We start from the raw sequence: 26,429 nt of genomic DNA on the forward strand, positions 1-26,429 counted from the left end.
TATATATATAATATAATATAATATAGGATAAAATCTTTATAAGAATTTATCAAGTAGTCAGCGTGAAAAAAACCCCATAAGGAAAAAAAACTCATCGTTTTTTTCCCATAAATATATATAATTTATATAAGGGCATTAACTATATAGTAATGCCTCACGCTTAGAGGGACTAAATAAGTCAAAAACTACCAAAAATTAAGCAACATATTTACAACATATTTAGAATATATTCAGTGCTGAATATTATTCTGTATAAGCACATGTTACTGAGATGCAACCAGATAAATTCTAACTTCTTTCACGGATATATAATGATGAACAGAAGTCATCGTACTATGTTGGGTACATCGTGGTATGTTGATTCTTGTTTATTTTTATGTGTCTCGACCATACGTGTACTGATGAACAAAAGATGCAGCTTACTTCACAGTTTTGCTGTATTGATTGAGAAACCAGTGGTTTGCCGTTAAGTTAAATGTTTTTAGGAGATTAATTTTGAAAGTTGCATTTCCTCGCTTTCGGTAAATATGTTGCTTATTTTTTGGTAGTTTTTGACTTATTTAGTCCCTCTAAGCGTGAGGCATTACTATATAGTTAATGCCCTTATATAAATTATATATATATATATATATATATATATATATATATGGATGGATGTATGTGTGTGTGTGTGTTTGTGTGTTTGTGTTGTCTCCCCAACATCGCTTGACAACCTATGCTGGTGTGTTTACATCCCCATAACTTAGTGGTTTGGCAAAAGAGACTGATGGAATAAGTACTAGGCTTACAAAGAATAAGTCCTAGGGTCAATTTGCTCGACTAAAGGCAGTGCTCCAGCATGGTCACAGTCACATGACTGAAACAAATAAAAGTATAAAAGAACATATATCTATATATATATTTTATATTTGTAAGATATATAATATATCATATATACATATCTATATTATATTATATATAATATAATATAGATATGCATATGATATGATATATTTGATATATTATACATACGATTTATATGCTAATAAATTACCAAATATTAGGACTTAAAAAAATATTAAAGCAATTATGTCTCCTCCCCCGACTTTTTTCATTTCTTCAGTTATTTTGAAAACACTGTTATTTTTATCCATTTTTCATTTCTGAGAAAAATACTAAAATTTTGATGAATATTCTATTTTTCTTTGATGTTTTTAACCATTCTTTTCTGAATAATTTGCATTTTTTATGAATAAGTTTTTCTTAAAGATTTGTCTTTTGGCCAAAATGATTTTGGCCTACATTGCTTTCCAATAACATTTTTTTTTTTTTAATATTATGATGTTACCTTCTTTTAAAAGCATTCTTATGCCAACTAATTCTCTCCTGTTTCCAAAAAGGATAAGAGAAGTATGCCAGAAAAATTTTACTTTTATTTGATAACAACACATTTGGATAAAAATAGTATTACAACAAATTTATGACATCAGTATCTGTGCATTTGACTCTGTTGAGGTAACTGACTTAGATAGTCATTTCTTGTTGCACAAATTCAAAACCTCAATGCAACAACAGAGCACTGACACTGGTGCCACATAAAAAGCACTGGTGATTGGACCACTTACAAAACGCTGTTGCTGGTGCCACATAAAGAGCACTAGTGCTGGTACCATATAAAAGCACTGATGCTGGTGTTATGTAAAAAAATCGTGTCTTATAAAAAACACTCTGTACACTCTGTAAAGTGGTTGGGATTAGGAAATGCAACCAGCTGTAGAAACCATACTAAAACAGACGATAAAGACTGGTGCAGATCCCAGCCATAGCAACTTTTGTCAAACCATCCAACCCATGCTAGCATAGAAAACATGTTAAATGATAATGATGATTCCTCATCTGAAATGACAGTCACCTGTTCATCAGGTATATGGCATCTAAAACAAAAAAACAAATTAAAGGCTTAACCTCCCTGTAAAATTCAGAATGAATATTCTTTTCTATTCTAGGCACAAGGCCCAAAATTTTGTGGGAGGAGGCCAGTTGATTAAATTGACACCAGTAAGCAACTGGTACTTAATTTATCGACCCCGAAAAGACGAAAGGCAAGTCGATCTTGGCAGAATTTGAACTCAGAACATAAAGGCATACGAAATATCGCTAAGCATTTCACCTGGTCCACTAACGTTTCTGCCAGCTTGTGCCTTTAAATGCAGAATGAATATTAATATACTAACACTGGATTTCTTAGATGTCACCTTGAATCTTAACATGACCTTACACAAAACACATAAAGAAGTGTGGTTACTTGCAGGTTAAAAGGAGGGTTCTACCATTTTCCTTTTCTTTTTCTAGCCATCCAATACAAACAAAACATAACCAGTCACTTTAACTTCATTATCAAATTTTATCAAAAAAAAAAAGCATAAATCATTTAGACTTTGGAAATTATCATGTGACAAAGTTTGCTTCACAGCACTGCTCCCATTTACAACAATGCCTTGCAGTGCAGTAATTTTAAGGAAAGAATAACATTCATCTTAACAAATAACAGTTCCAAAACTAGAAAGAGAAAAGGAAAATGATACAGCCCTCCTTTTCACCTTCAAGTAACCACACTTACTGCCAAGTACTTTCTTAACTTAGAAAACTCTTCATCTTAATGTAAAATCATAAATACCACATTAACTTGTTCAAAGACTCTCGCTTTACAACTCTGAACTTCACACTGATTCTCACAAGCAACACTGGTAAAATGAGAACAAAACTTCACACAAACTATTGCTATATCTGGCAACAGCTGAAATTCACATCGCTTCACACTTAATATATAGTTATATGTACAGTTTATTCTGCTAAAGTTACCACCTAAGCTTTAGATAGACACTTACATAGGAGCCACCTCAAATGAATTCAAACTTTACCTTGAGCAGCACCTACATGCATTTAGAAATTCCACCAAAATCAAATACTAAACCAGGTAACCTGTTTTGGACCTAAAATACCCAAATATCTTTTTTCAACACTTATATATGTTGAGAGATCAATGATGAGAACAATGAGACTATTGGATAACTATTGGATAAGTATTGGATAACTATTGGATAAGTATTGGATAACTATTGTGAAGCTATTGGATAAAAAGAGTGCTGAGGATTTGATGGGGGTACTGGGGCTGGAGGAATTGGTGGAACAGCTGGCAAGGGCAAATGGAGTGCGGTGGTATGAACATGTGTTGAGAAGGGATGAGGATCATGGTCTGAAGAGAGTGCTTGAGCTTAAGGTGAATGAACCATGAAAAAAAGGTCGACCAAAGAAAATATGGAGGGGACAAGTGGAGGAGGAGATTAGGAGGGTTGGCTTGAGGAAGGAGGATGCTCAAAACTGGATGAGATGGTGAGATGGTGTGAGAGTGGTTGCTGTAAGAGTGGGGTAGATCCGGCCATCCTTGTTAATGGGACAAACCTGGATTTGAAATATTGGACATCGATCAATATATTTGAGAGGAAAGTCATAAGGCTCAGATTTGAAATACTCTCCCCAAAAAGAACAAAATTATATGGCACTGATGATACCATTAACTTGAAAACAGAGCTCAGCCATTCCTCTCAGTTCTACTTCTTCTTTCAGCTGAGAGGTCCTTGTCTTGCAAGCTACTTGGGGTAACCCCACAGGTGCTGGTGCCACATAAAAAGCACCCATGTTGGTGTCATTTAGAAAGCATCTGTGCTGGTGCTACATAAAATGTACCCATACTGGTTTCACATAAAAAGCACCCATGCTGGCACCAAGTATAGAACACCTATACTGGCACCATATATAGAGTGCTTGTGCTGGGGCCATATAAAAAGGATCCATGCTCATACCAACTAAACAACACCTGTGTTGGTACCATGTAAAAAGCAACCATGCCGGTACCTTCTAAAAAGCTCTTGAGCCATACAAAAACATCCAGTACAATCTGTAAAGTGGTTGGCATTAGGAAGAACATCCATCCATAGAAACCATGCCAAAACAGACAACTGGAGCCTGGTGCAGCTCTCCAGCTTACCAGCTCCTTGTCAAACCATCCAACCCATGCCAGCATGGAAAACAGTTATTAAATGATAAAGACAATGAGAGCTAATTTCCTATTGTAGGAAAAAAACAAAACAATTCTCTCTTAAAAAAAACAGACACACCTCCACATTTAATACAAAAGTTGGCCATAGATGCATTCCCATACATACATATGCGTTAAGCTGTGCCCATACATCTGTACCTCTATCCTTCTTTATCTGTAGATGAGTCTGGAACTTTGTCAGTGTACCCATTTCTTATCTTTATATCTTGATATGAAAACCTCTATGCATATCAAGTTGTACATGTACAGTTGCATATAGGTATTGTGTGCATAAATACTTGCATACCATGCATGGATGCATATGCAACTGGTGTATATTATGTATAGTGTATGCATGCCCATCCATGTATTCAGGGTTCATGAACACCTGTATGCACACATACACAAACACTGTGTCTATATGAGAATATTCTGTTGGCGTATGTGTGTGTGTGTGTGTATATATATATATATATATATATATATATATATATAAACATGCATACATATCTATCTATCTATCTATCTATCTATCTATCTATCTATCTAGACATATATATATATATATATATATATATATATATATATATATATATATATATATATATATATATATATATATATATATATATATATACACAAATATACACATACGTACATGCATATATCCATACATACATGCATACATACATATATATATATACACACATACATACATCCATACATACATATAAACATGCTTGCAATATCTGTGTGTATATGTATGTATATGCATACTCTCTTTATTTGTGCTCCCTCACTGGATATGTTAATGCATGTTCTATGTATGTATCTGCATTCATGCATGCTTCTAGCAATCAATGTATATAATAAGATTGCACACACACACACACACACACACACATATAGAAACACACATATCTATATATATTTACAGGCACATCCACATATACGAAATGTCCACGTATATGCTGATTGTGTGCATGTCCTTGCATAATGCATATACATAATATATGGGAGTGTGTATATTTGTATGTACACAGCAATGTATATTTACATCCACACACACATATATATGCAGGTACACAATTTATTTGTGTGCCAGCATGGATGTAAATATACACTCTATTGTGTTTGCGTTTATCCATAAGCAAGAGTGTATGTGAGAGTATTCTTAAAATTAATTCGTATGAAATCTCTTCCACTTTTACACACTTCTCCCCTCTCATTCCCATACACAACATTATACTTCTTGTCTCATTCTAAATTCTAATTCACTAAACAACATACTACACTAAGTGACCCTAAATGACCTTCGAGCAAAAAATTTAAGCCAAATAAATTTTCCAATCAGACATTTCTGAAACTCTAGGCTCTCACTTGTTTCCATTTATTTTCTCATTTCTTTAAATAACAAAGGCACGATTCTTAGATACCTGCTACAAAATACCTGTTAAAACAATACAAAAGCACAAAGTGAAATTCACCAAGAAATTTTCTTCTTTACCCAAAAATTTCAGTTGTCCTAACTGACAAACACTCTCTGTACACTTGTACACTCAAATACACAAACATGCCTGCAATAACATAAAAAAATAAACACATAAAAATCAAAGCAACCTTCTCCAAGAGATGTGGTGCTTTCCAAGTCAAAACCACTACCCTTGAATACAGCATCAATATTTCTTGGATCAGGATAAAACCTCTAGTCACTGTGAGACCTCAAACAATGTAATCTCTGCAATTAAATTTTGTTCTGCAAACATACTCAGTTCTTTATTTCTTTGAAATAGTAACATGCAGCCTGTAACACTTATATGAATACATATGTTTAATACACATACACTAGTCACTCATTCTCACTGTCCTGTTTTGTTACCACTTTCACCCTCCGCAAAAAAATTCCAAATTTTATTCAATTTGCTTTGTGGGAAGGACTGTTTCAATGAAGTCGTGTATTGTCCTTACCTTCAAAACGTGGAATAGATGAAACAGGGACAACTGATGAAGGGAATGTTTTTTATGTTGCATGTCTCGGTTCTCTGTTTGTTTTTTTTATTGTTCGAAAAAGTTTGTTTTCTATGTCTTTGTTTTTTTGATGTCCTGTACCCATATATGCATGTATGTATACATATATGTGTAGGTATGTACATATATGTGTGTACATATGCATATATTTATGTTATATATATATACATAAACAACATTTATTCAGAAAGCTTTTGGGCAAGATGGTCTACTTGATTTGAAGAAAATTCTGACTGGACCCCACCTGCATGCACTGTTTATCTTGATATGAGATCACCATGTCATGCACATATGATTGTGATGTTTATGCCTGATGAACCCTTATCAAATGGGTAGTCATGAATGGTATATTAAGCTTCATATATTTGTACCCCAATGTCACTCTAATGGCATGTGTTGCTCTCTCACACGATAATACATGTACCAGTGCTGGTACTAACATTTGAGATACATGAATAGTCTATAACAGAAATCTGATCCACTGACATTAAAACCCATGAGATCCTAACATCAACTGCACTCTCCCACAGACCCAATGGTATTAACTGGCTCAATCTCAGAAGAAAGTGAGTGGACGCATCTAAAAATCAATGCAGACTGGTTTTGAGTGTCATATGGTGTTATTTAGATAGCATCTGCTAAACAATGAAAGCAAAAATAAATACATCAACCAAGTGCTTAAAAGAGAAAAGAACAGCATTCTGTGGGTTGTGAAATCTCGGAGAAGTTTCCACTTCTTGATGACCTTCCATGCCAACTCAGAATTGCAAGACTAATATACCTCAATGATGATTTGTAAGAGAAACATTCTGCACACTATAAAAACATTGTGTACAGAAATATTTCTTGTAAACTTGAAAATTCTGAAAATATTAGCATGAAGTACAATTTCTCTTGGAATCTTGACCAGAATACCATGGTACATCTTGACCCTCCATTGGTCAATTGAAACCTAGATTGCGTCACGTGACTGCTGGTGCTGGTTGCTGGACCCTACCAGCGAGTATTTCAAGGGAAATTTGCCAGGCTGGTCATTCACCCACTAACATTCGTTGATGCTGCATCAAAGAAACCATAGAACAAAAAACCAAAGAAAAAGGTAAAAAAAAAAAACACACTCATCACCAGAGCTGAAGACACCTCCAAAAATGGGGGCCCTGCCACATTGAAAACGGTAGAGGAGTAGGGACTGAAACTGGACGTGGTTCCTCTTGAGGATGTCCTTAGCCACTGGATCCTATAAAACAGCTGTTGAGGTAGCAAACCATGAAATGTAGTTGGAATTCCTCATTATGTACAGAGTCAGCATATGTAGTATATAGGCAACCAATACATAACATATAAGATGAAGCAATAGGTATTTATACATAAATATATGTAAACAAACAAACATTCCTCCCTTCCTCCTTTGTTCCCTCCATCTATCCATCCATTCATCCATCCATTCATCCATCAATACATAAATATAAAACAATGCAAGCAAATACAGGCCCAATATGATAAAAACTGAACAGTAAATTAATATAGGGGGCAGTGAATTCACCAGACCATTAGAGTGCTGTACAAAAGATCTTAAGATACTTCTTTCTGGCTCTCTACATTTTAATTTAAATCTTGCTGAAGTGAACTTTGCCTTTGACTTTTGGAAAGCCAATAAAATAAAGTGGCAGATTAAGGTGATGGTTTGTGAAATTGCATAAGTGCTTTGAGCAAAATGCATGGCATTACTTGTTTCTAACTTTTTGTATTCTCAGTGTTGAGGCAGATGAGGTGCTCTTGTGTGAATCTTGTTGATAAGATAACATCTTGTAAAAAATCCTGTTAAGAAGTCAACAGGAAACCACCTACTTGGTTTCTTCCATGAAAATTCCATAACAAGCACATAGCGCTTGCCAAGCTAGTTAACAATGGTCATTCATCAACCTGTTGGTGCAAAGAGGAAGGAAGGAAGACCAGTATCTTCAAGAATTGCATGCATGCTATACATAGTGTTTACAAAGCTATGAACAGTGTATGCGAAAACAACACTCGACAGTTGTGATCAAGTGGTATGTGAAATCAAAAGATGTATAGACACACGATTACAATACACCTTGGACAAGTGTCTTCCACTATATAAAGTAAAGTTACTTTGTCGAGTCATACTGACTCATAAGGGCCAGTTTCCTAGTTTCATGGTGTATAAATTCACCACCTGGATGAGATGGCAGTCCCTCACAAGATTGCTTATTTTGCTAGCTGAGTGAACTGGGGCAACGTGGAATGAACTGTATTGCTCAAGAATACAATATGTCACTTGGTTTAGCCATCAAAACCACAATCTTATAATCATGAGTCCAGCACCCTAACCACTAAACCACATACTTCCACTATAGCCACAGACCAACCAATTCCTTGTGAATGGATTTGGTAAAAAGAAACTGAAGGATCCTGTCATATGCATGTGTGTGTGTTGTATCATTTTTTGGGGCATCACCACCACCAACACCATCACCACTTGAGAACTGATATCTACATGTTTATGTCCCCATAATTTAGCAGTTTGGCAAAAGAGACTGATAGAATAAGTATCAGGCTGAAAAAATAAGTACTGGGGTTGATTCATTTGACTAAAAATTCTTCAAGGTGGTACCCCAGCATGGCCACAGTCTAATGACTGAAACAAGTAAAAGATGAAAGACAGTGCTGCAAGTTACACTGAATAAACTAATTATGATGATAAATACCCTTATTTTCTCCTGCACCAAAGTTAAACTTCTTATATTCATGCAACAGTAAAAATACACAAACAAAACAGACCCCCACCTACCTTTAATTTCTCAAATAAATGCACCAACAAACAAAATCACTAAACAGTTGCATAACACTATCAAATAATATTCACCAGAGAGATATAGCTTATGTTTATCTGAAGACTTCTTGGAGATCTTAGAAAAACTTAACCAAAAAGAGAACAACTACACCTTTGATGTAAAGAAGATTGTTTATAAATCTTTCAGTAGAAGAAAGAATGTGAATTCTATCCAATATTAGATAAAAATATGCCCAAGAATAAAACCACCCATTACACTGGCTAATATATTGAAGAAATTATTGGTTTATTGTACAACCAAAGTAACCTTTCACTGTACATAAGGAAAATTATTTAGCAAAAGATTGTAGTAGACATGGATTCTCTCTTAGGGTCTATTTCGACAGCATTTACCCTGACACAATGGGAAGCAAAATGGTACTGATACATACCACTGGCAGTCTGTTGGTTACAACGACAAGGGTTCCATTTAATTTGATGAATGGAACAGACTGCTCATTGAATTAACTTGCAAGTGGCTAAGCACTCCACAGATAAACCTAGTTCTCAAGGAGATTCATTGTGACACAAAACGTGACAAGGCCAACCCTTTGAAATACAGGTACTACTCATATTTGCCTGCTGAAAGGACTGGATTAACATGAAATAAAGTGTCTTGTTCAAGGACACAATGCATAGCTGGGAATCAAACTCATGATCTTACAGTTGTGGGTTGAATACCCTAACCACTAGGCCATGTACTTTCACTGCTGGTACATAAAAATACTATATATACTAGGTATATGGATGTTATGTTCATTACATTGGACACTAGAAAACTGAGAAATGTAAAGAATAACTAGAAAATCACTCTGTACAAAATCCTTAACTGCCAGAACAGTGTGTATATATATATATATATATATATATATAATTATGTGTATTTCTTCTCTCTTAATGAATAAAAATTCTTCTGATAGAATAAATGGGTTAATAGAAACCAATGTAGCAAAGAACACAAAATAACTGTGGTTAGCTCCTGTTTTTAAGGCAGGAACTCCTTGAAATTTTGGGTATTTGAGTATATTTAATAATTTAAGGATTGGAGAAAACGCATGTTATAATTGCATACTTTATTCCTACATGTTTTTTTCAAATGAATCAAGTCATAACCTTATCCATCTATTGTTTTCATAATCGGTCACAATGTCTTACGTTTAAGATGATTCCCATGCTTTCCCTGATGAGAAGGTTACAATTTTAATATCAAAGATCCCTATGGATCACACAGGTTGTAATCCTTTGAAACGTATGTAGGAATAAAGTATGCAATTATAACATGCCTTTTCTCCAATCCTTAAATTCTTATATATATATATATATATATATATATATATATATATATATATATATTTATATATATAGTATAGCAAGTTGCCATATCAAAGTGGCAGGTGAATGTTACTATTAGTTTAACCCCAGGCAGATTCTCCACCAGCTGGTTTTCAATACAATGTTCTGCATCCTTTATATACAATATATCGCTAACAGGGGGAGAGAACCCCTACTAACCTCCATCAGCTAACAAGATCGTGTGACTGGCTCAGTTCTGAGCTAGTTGGCTCTTTGTCAGCCATGCACACCTGCACAATGGAGTGATAGCTAAGATCTGTTTCTGCCAGTGATATATAGTAAACAAAGTGACCATTGGTCACTGATTCGCAACAAGCAAAGTAGTTAGTTATAAAATCTCAAGAAGAGTTAGAGTAGTAATCTATACTAAACAGTAGGGTTGCCACATCAGAGTGGAAGGTGAATGTTACTACTAGTTTAACCCCAGGCAGATTCTCCACCAACTGGTTTTCGATGTTACGTTCTGCATCCTTTATATACAATATATTGCTAGCAGGGGGAGTGAACCCCTACTAACCTCCATCAGCTAACAGGATCAAGGGACTGGCTTAGTTTCAAGCTAGCTAGCTGGCTACACACACCAGCACAATGGAGTATACATATAACTCTTTGTAATATAGGACTGGCTATATAGACATGACTGTTTGGTAAAGAAGCTAACCTTGCAGTCATGTGACTCTAGGCTCAGTCCCATTGTGTGACACCTTGGGCAGGTATCTGCTACTATAACCTCAGGCTGATCTTGTGACTGAATTTGGTAGATGGAAATTGTATGGAAGCCTGTCATATACATACATATATATACATATTTCTGTCTCAGTGCTTGTCCCTCAACTGCTTAACAGCCAGTGTTGGTCTGTTTATGTCCCATAACTTAGTAGTTCAGCCAAAAGCGACCAATTGAATGAGTACAAAACTTTAAACAAATAATATCGGTGTCAATTTGTTTGACTAAACTCTTCAAGGTGGTGCCCCAGAAAATCCCATGATCAACCAGACTATCAGGTGTTGTTAGACATTGCTAGTCACAATGCATTTTGCATTAATTTTTAGGTTCTGAATGATGCCACACTGCTGGCTGGGCAAGCAGGCCAACATTCTCCCTGATTAGAAGAGTTACCTATTTACAGCTGAGCAGAACTGGAACAATGTGAAATGAAGGGTTTTGCTCAAGAACACAATGCACAGCTGGTCTGGGAATTGAAACTACGATCTCATGACCATGAGTGCAACATTCTTAACTACTAGGCCACATGCCTTCAGATATTACAAAAATACTAAAACTAAAATAAACAAAGCTTCTTATCAATAACAAGACATGAGCATGTCAACCTGTGAACAGCCTACAAATGACCAATGAGACCTATAAATTTGATTGCTGGCATGAAAGTTGTAAACTTTACAAATCCAATGGTTAAAATGGCCATACAAGTATGACACACCTGCCATCTCACTATGCATTTACAACAATTGCAATGCAGTACACAATGCAAAGCAAAGATAGCTAGTAAAACTTTAGTGGACAACACATCCATACTCAACAGAATTCCCCTGAAAAATAGACTATTAATAAAGGTAATGTTTGTACTCAATACACTGGCTTTGCCTACAATAAAGAGGCAATAAAAAAATATCCCACTGCTTCGTCGAAAATATGAGAAAATGATGGTCTAGAAATGTTGTGGAGGGATTTGGGGATTTTAATGTTCTAGACAAACAGCAAGTTGTTCCAACAAAAATATGTAGAAGAAAAAAAGCTTGGAAAAGCATAAAACAAGAATAGAGTCAAGTTCTCAATACACTGTGTGTGTGTATGTATGTATGTATGTATGTATGTATGTATATATATATATATATATATATATATATATATATATATATATATACACACACACACACACACACACACACACACACACACACACACATATTTGTTTGTCTGCCTGTCTGTGTATCTGTATATATATATATATATATATACACACATACACAAACAGACAGATATGGAGATAAAAAGAAAGAGAGAGAGAGGGGGAGAGAGAGATGGATAAAAAGCAATGAATAAAGAAATAAGCATTAGGAAGAGGATGAACTAATACCAGTGTGTAAGAGAAGCTGTAATATCATTAAGAGATACTCCATCTAAGTTGCTGTACATTTCAGGCAAATATTCTCCAAGACAAACATGAAATCTCCAATGCACAGTTTTATACAATAAGCAATGTCACTAAGATGAAGTCCAGATTCAAACATCTCTTCCTATTTTTACAATAAAAGCATGTCATTTCAGTTTGTGACAAAACGCAGCAACTATGTGTGAAAGATTACATACACATCTAACAAACATGTCTAGGAGGTTTTTGTATTTCTTATTTCTTCTTTTTATAATTTTTTGCTCTTTTCTTTTTCTTTTTCTTTTCTTCTTTTGTCTTCTTTCCTTTTATTTTACTTTATGTTTTTTTTTCCTCTTTGAGACCAGTGTGTGCATTCTGGCAGAATTCTAAGCTATCTGTCAGAATGCTTACAGGATAAACTGTAGAATTCTCTCTAAATCTCCACTAATCTTTACTGATGTATTTTATTTGTTTTTCTCCAGTGAACAGAAATCACAGAATGTCCAGTCTGCCTAAAGCAGAGAGTTTGGCTTCAATGGCAACAACGTTAAACGCCAAGCACAGACGATAAGCAAAAATATGTGACAGAAGAGTCAAAATCCCTACAAGTTGTTTTCTAAATTGTTATGGACTCTGGGATGTGACTTGGAATATTTATTTAGTCACTTCTGACTAGTTTCATACAACTTGGAATAATATAAAAGACTATATTCCCTTTTGTCAATTTATCTGTTTATCTCTACAAGACTAGCTACCACTCTCTCCCCCCTCTCTCTCTCTCCCTCTTCCTTTCTCACCTTCTCCCTCTACTGCTCCCTCTCTCTACTGCTCTCTCCCTCTACTTTTCTTTCTCTCTCTCTCTCTCTTTCTCTCTCCGTTTGTCTTCTGTCATTCTTTTTAGGTATTGATTTTTGCCTTATCTATCCATCTTTAAAGTGTCTATCTGGCTATCTATCTTTTCTTTTTTGCTGTATTTGTCTATCATCAGACTATCATTTTTCTCATCATTGATCAATCTATTTATCTGTCTGTCTGTTTGGCCATCCGTCCATTCATCCATCTGTCAGTCTGTCTGTTCATCTGCTTGTCTGTCTATCTATTTGTTAGTCTATATATCTATCTATCTATCTATCTATCTATTTTGTGCTGGGATGGCCTGCACAGAAATTTTAACACACCATTTTTCCATGAGCCAGCAAGAGAGTTTTTACAGGGCTATTCGACCTGCTAGAAATAGGAACCAATTTTTCCTCATATCACTCACTATTGTGTTTAAGAAAATGGAAGGATGAGTCTTAAACAAAAGTTACACCCATGGCAAAAATGGTTTTGGCTAACTGTCTAGAGCCACCCTCATTAGTTCATCCAATCCCTGCTATGATGGGTTGTTGTTGCTGCTCTTATTATTATTTAGCCCTACATAAGCCCTGACTGGGTAGATCTATGATCAAAAGCATTTTAATCATGGCTATCCTGTCATTTCAGTACATCTGGGACTACTTTATTCATTGCATCCTTCCTGCCTAAGACTGCAGAGGGTAATTTGAAAAAATTTAGTCACCAGTTCTAGCAGGTTGAGTAACCTTCTAGAAACTTTCCGTAATAGAAGGAGAAACTATTTAATCTATATACTTAGATACAGCCAAGTTCAATATACTATTAGCACAGGGATCAGCACTCTATTTACTGATACATAAGTTTTGATCTAATATTAAATATATCTTGTTATATTTTGGGATGATCATTTTTCTTTTGTGTTTGCACTATTTGGGAAAGACATGATCAGGTGTGGCTGTATGGTAAGAAGCTTGCTTTCCCAGCCACATGGTTCTGTGTTCAGTCCCTCTGCATGGCACCTTGGGCAAATGTTTTAAAGCCTTGTAAGTGGATTTGGTAAACAGAAACTGAAATAAGCTCATCATATATATATATATATATATATATATATATATATATATATATATATATATATATTAGGTCATCCCATAAATAATGTGCTTTTTTTTACACTTCTTTTACTTTTCGAAATTGAGATAATGATGAAAAATACTCTTCCAGTATTGTTCTGAACTTCTTTACTCCTGTCCAAATGATTTTGAAGACTGTGGAATAATCAGATGGGGCAATTTCCAGTGAATATGATGGGTGGAGCTTCGTTTCCCATTCAAACTGCTCCAGCCTTTGGATTGTCAACCTTGCTGTATGTGGCCAAGCATTATCCTGATGGAATGGTTGTTTTTCTTCTTGTGCTGACCTGAATGACTGTTTGAATGACCAAATCAAAGCTTTTCTGCTAGTTCCTCAGCAATTTCAATGAGATTTTGTTCCACCAGGGTTTGCAAGACATCCTCGTCAAGCTCCTCTTCTAAGCTGTAGCTTCTGGCTTGGAATTTCTGGAACCACCGTTGACACTGGCTTATGCTTATTGTCTGATCCCCATATACTGCATTAATATTCCTTGCACTTTCCGTTGCATTGTTACCTTTATTGAACTCATAAAGCAGAATATGTCAGCAAATATACTCCTTTGTCACTTCCATTATAGCTTTGAAAAAATAGCTGTTAAAATCGAACTGCCCTCTTCAAAACTTGCACTAAGAACAAGCATAAGGTTAAATTACTATGTGCTTTTTTAGCAAGTCCCCTTCCATCTTTTAGTTCATGCAATTGAAAAAATCACATTATTTATGGGATGATCCAATATATATATGTATATATATATATATATATATATATATATAAATAGAAATATTAATTCAGTAGATATATATATATATATATATCTATACGAGGGTAAAATTATTAAAATAATAATTTATACCAGTGGTTAGCATGCATAATAAAAGTCCGTTGACATAAATATTTTCATAATATAAGAGTGTATAAAAATTTACACTCGGATAGAAGGCCACCATGTGGACACTCTTACATGCTAAAAAGGGTTGTCAAAATTCCAAACTATGTAAAAAACATTCTTATTTAAGGCAGATTGCTGGTAAGCACTTGGATGAACAAAAATCTCAGTTAACTCTATACACATGAGTTTCACCATTAATGATCAAATAAACGAGCTACAGATAGTTAATTAATCAATTAATTGACTACTTAATTGATTTATTTGATCATTAATGGTGAGACTCATGAGTATAGAGTTAACTGAGATTTTTATTCATTCAAGAGTCCAGCTCACTTGGAAGCAATGTGCCTTAAATAAGAATGTTTTCTTTCGTGGTTTTGGATTTGATTGCTCATTTTAGCTTATAAGAAGTTCACATGGTGGTCTTCTCACCATGAATAAATTTTTATACACTCTTATATATATATATATATATATATATATATATATATAATATAGAAGACCCCCATGTGGACTTCTTACGTATATATACATAGATGTGTGTGTATGTGTGAGGCTCTGTATCTGTATTTGTCCCCCCACCCATCACTGCTTGACAGCTGGTGTTGTGTTTACATTCCTGTAACTTAGTGGTTTGGCAAAAGAAATTGATAGAATAAAGCTTAAAAACTAAGTTCTGGGGTTGATTTGTTTGACTAAAGTCCTTCAATACAGTGCTCCAGCATGGCCACAGTCAAATAACTGAAACAAATAAAAAAGAAAATGAATAAAAGAATAATCCTGAAATATAACAATATCTGTTTCAACACACGATTTCACATCAGGAATCTTACAAAACAAACGTAACTAAGTAAATCATTTATTCTTTTCTACTCTAAGCACAAGGCCCGAAATTTTGGGAGATGGGGCCAGTCGATTAGATCGACCCCAGTATGCAACTGATACCTAATTTATTGACTCTGAAAGGATGAAAGGTAAAGTTGACCTCAGCAGAATTTGAACTCAAATACTTCAAGACAAACGAAATACCGCTAAGTATTTCGCCCAGTGTGCTAACGTTTCTGCTACTTCACAGCCTTCAGTTAATTAATATTATTTACAGTAAGGTAATAAGATGGCTGAAATATTGAAACATGAGACAAAATGCATTTCAATTTTAAATCAGTCCTATTTTCTGAGTTGAATCCTCATCAAAGTCAACAGTTTATTCATCTGGAATCAATACTATAAATACCAGTCATATACTGAGGAGGCTCCAATAGATTTGATCTGTTAAAACATCTTTGTTCTTAAGTTACAAGTGATTGATATGAAAAATTTGTTATGTTATGTTATGATATATTTCTAGTGTATTTGAGGCCATCTACTTGTTATAATCTTTTATCTTTTACTTGCTTCAGTCATTAGACTGTGACCATACTGGGTTCACCACCTTGAAGAATTTCAGTTGGACAAATTGACTCCAGTACTTTTCTTTTCCAAGCCTGGTACTTATCTATCAGTGTACTTTGCCGAACCACTAAGGTACAGAGACATAATAAACACACCAACACCGGTTGTCATGTAATGGTGAAACACAAGCACAGCCACAAAGACACACACACACACACACACACACACACACACACACACACACACACACACACATACATAGTTATCTACCTACCTATCTATCTATCTATCTATCTATCTATCTATCTATCTGTCTGTCTGTCTGTCTGTCTCTGTCTGTCTATCAATCTATCTGTCTGTCTATCTATCAAGCTATCCAGCCATCTTGTGCTGTCTATTTATCTAGCAAGCTAGCCATCTCTCTCTCTATTCGTTTATCTGCTTTTCAACTTTTCAGTTTCCATGTACCAAATCCATTCAAAAGGCTTTGGTTGAACTGAGACTTTAGTAGAAGACTTTCACCCAAGGTGCCACACAGTGGGACAGAACTCAGAACCATGTTGTTGGGAAGCTAACATTTTACCACATAGCCATGCCAAAACTTTATGGAATTAAAGGGAGCTATAAAGAGTCCTTCACAAAGTAATTCTCATAATAGAAATGTTAGCCACAGGCCATCATAACTATTATTACCATGAACTTGGTACTTGCAGGTCTACAGATGCTTCTATTTACCTCTTATGCTACTAATGCACCAAAGGTCTTTTAAGTTGCCATTGAGAGCCAAAGAGAGGGATTCTATATATTTGCTTGTACTGCTAGAAAAGGCAGCTAAATTTCTCTCAAATTTTTCTAAAATACAGAAGGATATATTGGCTAAAATGAATTGGCCACAGCTGGAATCTTTTTGGTCTTGGCTCTGTCCATTCAGGATTGAAGAAGGTTAAACAACAATGACTAACCATTGGACACTAAGCATTAGTGGTGAGGCTGTAAACATGAGGTAAGCAGATCAAGTACCAAGTTGAGTGGAGAAAGAGGAGGAGGAGAAGGAAGGGCAAGATAATGGTGGTGGTGTTGTTGGAGGTGGTACTACTGATGGTGATGATAATGATGATGAGGAGAAGGAGGAGGAAGAGGAGAAGATAAAGGAGGTGGATTAGAAGAATACAAAAGGAGGAGGTCAAGGAAGTGGAGAAAAAAGCATGTGGAACAAGGTGAATTAGAGAAGTACATGATGACAACAAGGAAGTGAAAGGAGGTAAAGAAGAAATCGAATAAGGCAAGATAATGGTGTTGTTGTTGTTGCTGTTGTTGCTATTTGTAGTGGTGGTGATGCATTACTGATAATAATAATGGTGATGATGATGATGATGATGATGACCTAATTGCATTCATAAAGCAAATCAATTACCCCCTTCTAAACATATTTAATGGTGCCATATCAATAATTTCTAACAGCTCATTGTATGGTGTCCAAATCTGTCTACCCTTACAGATTCTTCTAGCAGCATGTCAGAAGATAGTTTTACATAAATACCCATTGAGATATTTACTGACTTCATGAAGAAATCATTAGTTCGAAACATTAATACATATCAAATATCAGCAACAAGCTTGTATCTTGGAACTTAGCATCATTAGAAGACATTTTGGAGAGAATATTAGTGTTTATGTTAGTCACAGAATTTAAATGTTTAATTTAACATTATAATTCATACAATAGACTAAAGGGATGTAGGAAAAATAAGAAATGTGGTAGATTTGGACATTTTGGTAAATTAATTTGGATTTACACCTGAAGTTCTTCTAATAAAATATAGTCACAAATATTCACTAATGCATCGCATTTTCAGTAGTCTACTTTCTTTTAATGTAATTATATATTTATGGTTACACACGATGTAAATATTCATGTGAACACCATACATATGCACACAGACTCACACACACTAATATTTATGGGACTGTGTGTACATATGTGTATTTGTGTGTGTATGTATATATATATATATATATATGTGTATATATATATACATACATATATATATGTATTATGTATTTATGTATTTATATATATATATATATATATATATATATATATATATATATATATATGTATGTATATATATACATACATATATATATGTATTATGTATTTATATATATATATATATATATATATATATATATGTATTTATGTATTTATATATATATATACATATAAATGTATCCATATGCACAAAATACACACATTCCCATATATGAAGGAGCATGTATATATATATATATGTATATATATTTTCATGTGAAATATATATGTGTGTGTTTGGATAAAAATGTAAATGTTTTCTAATCCCTGAACAGCTTTCATATGTTAATGCCCAGCTCTGGTTTCATGATGTAAAAGTGGATATACAGATTGTCAGTCTATGTACAGTAAAATATCCAAAAGATCTGATGTGCATTTCTAGCAATTATGCCAACAGAGGCACATAGAATTAAATGTACTGATCAAATACACATCAAAATATCCGCAGTTGATTTGAAATCAAAACTTAACAGCCTGTCAAATATCACATTAATAGGTCCATTTTGGTTCTTCACAAACATGTTTCCATATATATATATGATTGATTATTGTCACATTTATATAAATATCATCATTGTTTTAATGTCCATTTTTCCATGCTGATATGAGGCTGGATGTGAGTTACAATGCAGTAATCTACTATATATCAGAATCTTATTTCATGTCATCTAAGAGGCCCAACATTACTAAATCGTAGCTAATCAAATAAACATTGGGTTTTCTTTCATTAATTGCCAGTAGAAAATTTCACCGAAATTGCAGTCTTCATTTGCATTACATGTTCAGGGATTGTGCAGATATGGTGACTGAATGCCATTAGACCCCTTAAATGAAAATAGGAGAAGAACTGAACATGAGAAATCAGGGATAGCATTGGAGATAGACTGGTTGCTCACTTATTGCAAGACTAAATCAAATTCTATCGTATAGGCACTGACCATAATCATTGACTGATAAAGTAAAGGGAAAGTAATTAACCAACAAATACATGATAGCACTATCTTGAACCAGACATCAGAAGGCAGGGGTAAACTTGAGACTAACTGGAAAAAATACTCAGACACATCTGATTAGAGAAGCTTTATTCACAATTTCTTCTGATTCAGGAGATTAAGTGAGACATGATTATATTAATAATATCTCTATTATATGGAATGAAGGTACATGGTTCAGTGGTTAGAGAGTCAGACTCACAATGATGAGGCAGTGAGTTTGATTCCTGGACCAGACTGTGTGTTGTGTTCTTGAGCAAGACACTTTATTTCACTTTGCTCCAGTTCATTCAGCTGCAGAAATGAGTTGTGACATCACTAGTGTCAAGCTGTATTAGCTTTTACCTAACACTTGGATAACATTGATGGCTGGGGAGAGAAGTTGGTATGCATGGGTGACAGCTGGCCTTCCATAAAACAACCCTGCCCAGACTTGTGCCTTGGAAGGTAACTTTCTAGGAGCAATCTCATAGTCATTCATGACTGAAGGGAGTCTTTACCTTTACCTTATATTATACGGAGCATTAAGCAACTAATCTCACTTTATTGTTGGCACTCTGTCGCTTACAGCCTGCTCGTGAAATTAATGTGCAAGTGGCTGAGCACTCCACAGACACGTGTACCCTTAATGTAGTTCTCGGGGACATTCAGTGTGACACAGTGTGACAAGGCTGACCCTTTGAATTACAGGCACAACAGAAACAGGAAGTAAGAGTGAGAGAAAGAGTACAGCAGGGTTCGCCACCATCCCCTGCCGGAGCCTCGTGGAGCTTTTAGGTGTTTTCGCTCAATAAACACTCTCAGTGCCCGGTCTGGGATCCTATGACCGCGAGTCAGCTGCCGTAACCACTGGGCCATTGCGCCTCCATAATCTCACTTTATACAATATAAAGAAAGGGAAGAGTTGTCTTGTGTTTACAAAGAATGTTTTAAAATGTATCAATAGTACACTTTTTTTCCCCAGGATAAATGTACTAAATTAATCAATACCTATCTAACACCATAAAGATATCAGCAGTCTCTAGTGTAGTGGTGGTATGCTCTTAGGCAGGTCCTGTGCATGTGAACCTTCTCCAGCATTCTGTATATGATTTGGGAGGTCCTGAACCCTCGTCTTCTAGAGTTAAGTAGATTACTGGAACTTTGGTTGCCATGGCTTGGGATAAATACTGGAGTGGTTTCCTGTTGCATTCTCTGGGCAGGTGGGATTTGAACTCAGAATGTAGAGAGCATCACCCTAACCATTAGGCCACATGCCTTCATATAGCAACTGTAATAACATATTAATAAAGTAGTAAGTAATCACTGGTGGACCACATAATGCTAACATAGCAGTGGAATAAGCTTTACTTGATTTAAAAGTATACTTGAATACAGCTTTAAACATAAACTGAAGAAAAAGCAAGAGTTGGTATCAGTGTATCAGCACAAAAACAAATTGTAAGAAGAGAGCCTCTGAAATTAGGAGTCCAAATGATTAGTAAATAATGATTTAAAAAGAATAAAATTTAATTATAAAATGATAATATCTACTTAAGATTTGTGTTGAGCATCATTATAAAATATTAACAAAAAGAATTCCAGTTTATCTATTTCCCCACCAAATTCTTCACCTCTTGATTATTAGATAAGCCGGACCACCTTATTACTTATCGAAATAAGCTTTTCTATTTAGCAATTATCAACCAGACAGTGTAGCTAATATTTCTTGGAATAATACCGTGATTACAGATTAATTTTCTTAGCAATATTTAAATATGCTCTGCTCCCCAGTGTATTACTTCTGACATAAATTATAGAACTACATTGGATGCTTTACAGTCTCTAGTTTGTAGCATTAAAATACAGATCCATCTATAAAATTTGGCAAATAATCGAATGTTTAAAATGTTTCCCTCAATAATAAATTCCTACAAATAAGTAATTCTTTGGTTGCTATGGCTTGAGTTAAATATGATAAGGGAATAAAAAATTCCAAAGCATATTTCTAGTTTATAAAAGTGAAGTTATGACAAAGTGCTTGCAGTGCAAATCACATTTTCTCAAACCAATGAGATTGGTTGGAACAAAATTTTCTTAATGCTTTTGACAAATGGGTGAATAATCAAGTCAAATAAAATCATCCTTGAAGTCATTCCACTACTGGGGAAACCTGAAATTTTCTATTGATCGTTCCACCTTGGGCTTTCTTCATGCATTTTGCTAGCCTTGTATGGAATCAAATATTGGTGTAATTTACACCTAACTATTTCATTGCATTTAATGTTCATGGTGGCACCCATCTCCTACCCAGGATATGGGAATATGGGTGCAATTGGCTCTCAAAGAGATCATCGACCTATGATAAGCTTTGTTTTATAATCCTACTGAAATCTCAGATGCCCTCCTCACTAGGTAGGCTTAGTTTGGGTTTTCTGACACCTTCCTCACTGGATAAGCCAAGTAGGGGGCTGGTTTAGTCATTGATTACTTGACTACAAGCAGATAGTATAGCAACTATAGTTAAATAGTTACTAGTAACAGATTTCTGTCAGCCTGAGATGGAATTGGCTCCAACATACCATGTCTTGTATTAAAAAGGAATTTCAGTAGATAAGTTGATGAGATGTTACTTTTCAGCTGCAGACCAAGGGAGTGAACCATGCCTCGAACAGTATTACACTAACTTCTTATTCAATGGTTTTAATATCAAGGCAGCTAGCTGGCAGAAATGTTAGCACACCGGGTGAAATGCTTAGCAGTATTTTGTCTGTCTTTATGTTCTGAGTTCAAATTCCACTTAGGTTGACTTAGCCCTTTATCCTTTTGGGGTTGATAAATTAAGTACCAGTTGCATACTGGGGTCAAACTAATCGACTGGCCTTCTCCCCCAAAATTTCGGGCCTTGTGACTAGAGTAGGAAAGAAAAAGTAGAAAATAATATTTTTAATATCAAGGCGGTGAGCTGGCAGAAATGTTAGCATGCCGGGTGAAATGCTTAGCAGTATATCGTCTGTCTTTACGTTCTGAGTTCAAATTCCACTGAGGCTGACTTTGCGTTTTATCCTTTTGGGGTTGATAAATTAATTACCAGTTGCATACTGGGGTCGATCTAATCGACTGGCCCCCTCACCCAAAATTTCGGGCCTTGTGCCTAGAGTTGAAAAGAGTATTTTTAATGTCTCATTCCTTGATTATCAGATAGCAATGCTATTGACGGTGAAGTGATACACTAACTAGAAACTAATGAAAAGTTTAGTAATTTGTAGTGTTCAGATTGAACCTTGTCTCACAAACAGAAAAGTGTAGATTTCAGAAATGGTGATTATGCTATATTGTAAATTCCTTCAGGGTACATAAATATGAATATTGATTTATACAGAAATATATGCTTACATGGCAGCATATTATATTTGTATAATACGTAACATGGGATATTAACAAAGCATATTAATTAGTATCCTTTCTTACCATTTAATGATAGAAAATTTTGAGCAAACATGAGTAAGACAATACTTTATAATCTAATTATATAAATCAATATTACTAACAATAATACAACTAAATTTATTTAGCCATTCTAGGATTCTTAATTCAATAAAGTTTAAAAGATTGCAAATTGTTGTGTAAAAAGTTTGTGAATAGTATAACAACTTGCAAATTTGTGTAAAATCAGTGCAGCATGAATAGTCTAAAATTATGAAAACCAATGAAATGATTTAAAAAATTGCTGTTTGCCAAAAAGATTTCAAATAATTGGTCTTTACATTTCTAGTACAAATGAAGTTTTTTTCTTCGTTTTTTTTTACAGTTTTGCTATAAGTTTTTTGAATTTGCCTTTCATATAAATCCTTTTGATTATATTACTGATGAAATAGAAATTCAAAGAGGCACTGTTCCTATGAAGCATTGCACATGTGCACACAGGCACATGTTTTGTGATCAGGGCACACAAGAAATTAATGTTTGTGCAAAATGTTGGTTTCCTAAATTAATCTAGTAATTAATTATATTTATCATGTACTCCATGTATTTGTACTTTTGTCAAAACAAAACAAAAAAAAAATGAAATAAAATTGTGCAATGTACGATTTCCATACCCATGACTATTAAAAACTTTAAAGAACAAGACCAGATATTGCAACAGCTTGGGCTTCAAGAGCCTACAGCTCTTCAATATCCTCCCAAAAAGCCTGAGAGACCTACAAGAGGCAGATGTGGGTGTCTTCAAAACAAAACTGGACCTCCTCCTGTCAAGAGTTCTGAATGAATCTACCCTGTGGCAGAAAATGCAAATGAGGATACTAACGTCAATAGTGGTGCCCCAGCACAGCCACAGCTCTTGAGCTGAAACCAGTAAAAGAAAATAATAATTGATGAAGCGGCAAGGATTTTTGTTATTCTTAAATGAATATTTACTAGCATCATTTTTCAAGCTTTGATTTAGGATATTCAAACCATTTTATCATTTAGAAACCAGTGGTTTCATTCTTTTTCTCTTTGTCTTTCCTTCTTATTCTTATAATAAATGTACCAATTCAAAAATATAAAGAAATTTGAACATCTAAAATCTAAGCTAGAATTTATTACCAGCAAGCATAAATTTAAGACGAATTCTTATACTGTCACCCGCTCCATCCTCTGTAGCAGTACACATAGGATTTGATATCAAATGCAAATTCAAAAGAATAATAGAAGAGAAAACTGACAATAAAACAATACTGCTAAAATATTTCAGTTGGGCCAGGACGGTTGGAAAGATAAATTATTTGGAATCTATTGGATAACGATATTTTTTTTTATTCTTTTCTTTTATTGGATTCAGTCTTTTGGGACCATATTCATGCTGAGGCACTAAGTTCGATGGTTATAGTAATTTAGAAGGACTTCAGTACTTGACATTTTATCCATCTCAACTGTATCACTAAAGGGAAGTAACTATGATTAATATTTGTTACAAATTTTGGCACAAGGCCATCAGTTTTGGGGAGGGGATAAGATGATTACATCAACCTCAGTACTAATTTTATCACCCCTGAAATGATGGAAAGCAAAGTCATTCTGGGCAAAACTGATGTCTTGATACTGGTAAGTATTTTCATTCAGTGCACCTATTTATTGACCATCCTTCACTAATATACATACACATGCATACATGAAAGGCTTTTGCACAGTTTCTACCTACCAAACTTTGCTCAAAACTTTTCAGTAAAAATTGTCTGAGACACCACATAGTGGGATTGAACCCCAAATCATAGAGGATTTGGGGAATGAATTTGACAGTTTGCAAAAAAGGGAAAGAAAACACTAAATCCCATCCAAATTTAAAAGTATTTAAAAAAATTAAAAAATAACTAGATTATGGCAGGAAATAACAGTTTACTCAAAGTAGCCACCCTCAGCTTCCACCACAGACTCAAGATGGTTCCAGAACCTGGCACATGTGTTCCTCACTGTGTCCCTAGGAAGATTTTTGAACACCTCCTTGATTTTGGCCACCAGCTCAGCCTTGATGTTGCAGGCAGAGCAGTTGGCATCCTTCTCAATCACATCCTACACAGTAATCCATGGGATTACAATCAAAGGAATTAGGAGGCCAAATATTGGGGTTGGTGAAGGCATCAAAATTCTCTGACAGCCATATCTCACTCATTCCAGAGGTATGGCAAGGAGCTAAATTCTGCTTCCATACATAAAGCCTTCCACCAGCAACCCTCTTCATCCAGGGATTGATCACATTTTCCAGTAGTTTCACATAGCTGTCTAAATTGAGCCTAAGGCCCTGTTCAAAGATGTGGGGTGGCATCATGTCAACTTCACTGAAGACTCACCTAAAGACCATCACAATCTGAGAAACTTAGTTTTCATGATATCCATATCATGTCTTATAGCCTTTATGGTGTTTACAGAGCATTGAGCAGCAATCATTTTGTAGGTATTTTGACTCCTGGCATGAATCATCATGATACAGGTAACTCTTTTCCAATATTCAAATAGCTTTGAGTCCTCCATGTCAGCTAACTTTCTCCCAGCTACAACTTAAAACTATGTTCTCCGTTGCTATTGGTTGTTTGCCAATACATCAAACTGTTCCTCAGGGAAAGATTTCCTAAGACATCTTCAAATTTAGCCCAAACATTCTGTAAAGTTTCAAAGTAAACTTCAGCAAGTTTGTTCAAGAAAATTAACCATATTAAATGTACATTAAACATACGCTAAACTTTTGAACAAACTGTGTATGTACATTCCATTTGATAAAGAAGCATCTGAATTTTAGGATCCAGTCATTTAAGGAAAGTAGCAGAGGAAGTTATTTTCAACACAAGAGAGTTCAATATATTGTGACATTGGGAAAGAGTAATCTGTAAAAGATCCACTAAAACAGCTGAAGAAGAAATGATGGTCTTTATAAAGAAGAATTAAATGGATTTTGTAAGAGGTTAGTTTGTGATAAGTGCTGAGATACTAACATTTATTGATTGTCTTGTTGAAACTGGGGTCAACTGAAATGCTTTTAGCTTAGTGTTTCTTGTAGCATATCCATTGATAAATGCAGTGAAAGGTAATGTTACCAGCAGAAGAACAGAAACCAGACATATTTCATCACTGATTCAGTAATGATTTTGATTCCAGATTTTCTTCTGCATGCCTATTGATTACTGCAATATTTTCAATGGTGATCAATCTATATAA

Source organism: Octopus bimaculoides, chromosome 10 (assembly GCF_046866305.1).
Source record: "Octopus bimaculoides isolate indiv1 chromosome 10, ASM4686630v1, whole genome shotgun sequence".
Classification (NCBI taxonomy): domain Eukaryota; kingdom Metazoa; phylum Mollusca; class Cephalopoda; order Octopoda; family Octopodidae; genus Octopus; species Octopus bimaculoides.